A 2,417-nucleotide genomic window follows, 5' to 3' on the forward strand; every position below is an offset into this window, starting at 1 on the left:
TTGTAGCCTCCATAATTACTCTTCAATAAATACCATCTAACCCACTGGATTTCCTGTATTGTTTTTGTGCCAAGACTATATTGTGCTTTGTCCTTTGTGAAACATGGAGCCCAATATAATCTTATCAATAGCAACTAACCAATCATGAGTTCCTGTCAAATTTCTGCTGTTTCTCTAAATGATTTTTGATATATCCACTTTTTTTTTCTTTTTAATGTTTATCTTTAGTGTCCAACTCTATTTATTGTTTAGTTTCATAAATTGTTGCTTATATTACATGGGTAAAGTCAATAGATAACTGTAAATCAGATAGATGAATGGATAGCTATACACATTTACATAACATACATAAATAAATACATACACTTGGTCGTTGGCAAAGCCTGAGTCCTGTCCTCTCGCTCTCTACTCACTCCTCCCCCAACCCTGGAGAGCATGAACTTCACCACTGGCTCCACCTTCTCGACCAACTACTAGTCCCTGGGCCCAGCTATGGGTCCAGCCAGTCAGCAGGGTGGCCAGCGTCTATGCAGGCACTGGGGGCTCTGGTTCCTGGATGTCTGTGTCCTGCTCCACCAGCCTCCAGGATGGCATGGGGTCTGGGGGCCTGGCCATAGGGATGGCTGAGGGTCTGGCAGGAATGGGAGGCATCCAGAACAAGAAGGAGACCATGCAAAGCCTGAATGACCACCCGGCCTCCTATTTGGACAGAGTGAGGAGCCTGGAGACTGCGAACCAGAAGCTGGAGAGCAAAATCCGGGAGCACCTGGAGAAGAAGGGACCCCAGTTCAGAGACTGGAGCCTTTACTTCAAGACCATCAGGGATCTGAGGGCTCAGATCTTCACAAATACTGTGGACAATGTCCGCATCTTTCTGCAGATCAACGGTGCCCATCTTGCTGCTGATGACTTTAGAGTCAAGTGTGAGACAGAGTTGGCCATGTGCCAGTTTGTGGAGAGCAACATCCATGGGCTCCTCAAGGTCACTGATGACACCAATGTCACTCGGCTGCGACTGGAGGCAGAGATCGAGGCTCTCAAGGAGGAGCTGTTCTTCATGGAGAAGAACCACGGAGAGGAAGTAAAATGCCTACAAGCCCAGATTGCCAGCTCTGGGTTGACTATGGAGGTAGATGCCTCCACATCTCAGGACCTCGCCAAGATCATAGCAGACATCCTGACCCGATATGACAAGCTGGCTTGGAAAAACCGAGAAGAGATGGACAAGTACTTGTCTCAGCCGATTGAGGAGAGCACCACAGTGGTCACCATGCAGTCCGCCAAGGTTGGAGCTGCTGAGATGACACTCATGGAGCTGAGACGTACAGTCCAGTCCTTGGAGATCGACCTGGACTTGATGAGAAATCTGAAGACCAGCTTGGAGAACAGGCTGAGGGAGGTGGAGGCCTGCTACGCCCTGCAGATGGAGCAGCTCAACGGGATCCTGTTGCACCTGGAGTCAGAGCTGGCACAGACCCAGGCAGACGGACAGCTCACCAGGCCCAGAAGTACAAGGCCCTGCTGAACATCAAGGGCAAGCTGGAGGCTGAGATCGCCACCAACTGCCTCCTGCTGGAAGATGGCAAGGGCTTTAATCTTGGTGATACCCTGGACAGCAGCAACTCCATGCAAACCATCCAGAAGACCACCACCAGCCAGATAGTGGATGGCAAAGTGGTGTCTGAGACCAATGACACCAAAGTTGTGAGACATTAAGCCAGCAGAAGCAGAGTACCCTTTGGGGACCAGGAGGCCAATAAAAAGTTCAGAGATAAATATAGATATAGACATAGATATAGATATAGATACACACACACATACACACACACACACACAGAGGTGGTACAGTAGAATGAAATTGAAGATGGGGACTTAGATTCTAATTCAAGATGGCTAACTAGAGACATCAGACATCCACCCTCTCCAGAAAGAAGAACCAAAATTATGAACAGACAATCATACCTCAAATAGAATATCTAGTAAAGAACACCAGAATTCAACAAAAAACCCACATGAAACATCTGAGGCACTGAAGGGGAAGGAAGCAAGTGACCACTCAACCAAGGTTGGCCGGGAGCCCCAGGGGCCTCAATATTGCAGGGTAAGAGTTAGCAAGACAGCTTTGTTGCCCCACATGCCTGCCATGGACTCCTGCCATCTGAACTGCAGGAGAGCTCTTCTACCCATATGTACAGTGATCCAAGTATGAGTGGCAGTTTGGAGACCCTGCGAGGTCATTGCAGCAGACAGGAAACTCACACTGGGCCACTTATTCCCCACCCCGATACTTGAACAGGTGTGAGAGGGTGCCATTTGGGGAGTGCAGCCATCATGGGACTTCATCTTGCCCTGAGAACAACAGCCCCCATATCTCCGTACCCTGGGAGCTCTCACTGACATTTCCCAGTGTCTAATAG

At 48.9% G+C, this 2,417-nt stretch overlaps 1 pseudogene; it reads left to right on the plus strand.

Annotated features, from left to right (window-relative positions):
- The first annotated feature begins 435 nt into the window (after positions 1-435).
- LOC112622997 lies at positions 436-1,716 on the plus strand (annotated as a pseudogene).
- Positions 1,717-2,417: the final 701 nt, after the last annotated feature.

The sequence above is a fragment of the Theropithecus gelada genome, chromosome 4 (genome assembly GCF_003255815.1).
Source record: "Theropithecus gelada isolate Dixy chromosome 4, Tgel_1.0, whole genome shotgun sequence".
Classification (NCBI taxonomy): Eukaryota; Metazoa; Chordata; class Mammalia; order Primates; family Cercopithecidae; genus Theropithecus; species Theropithecus gelada.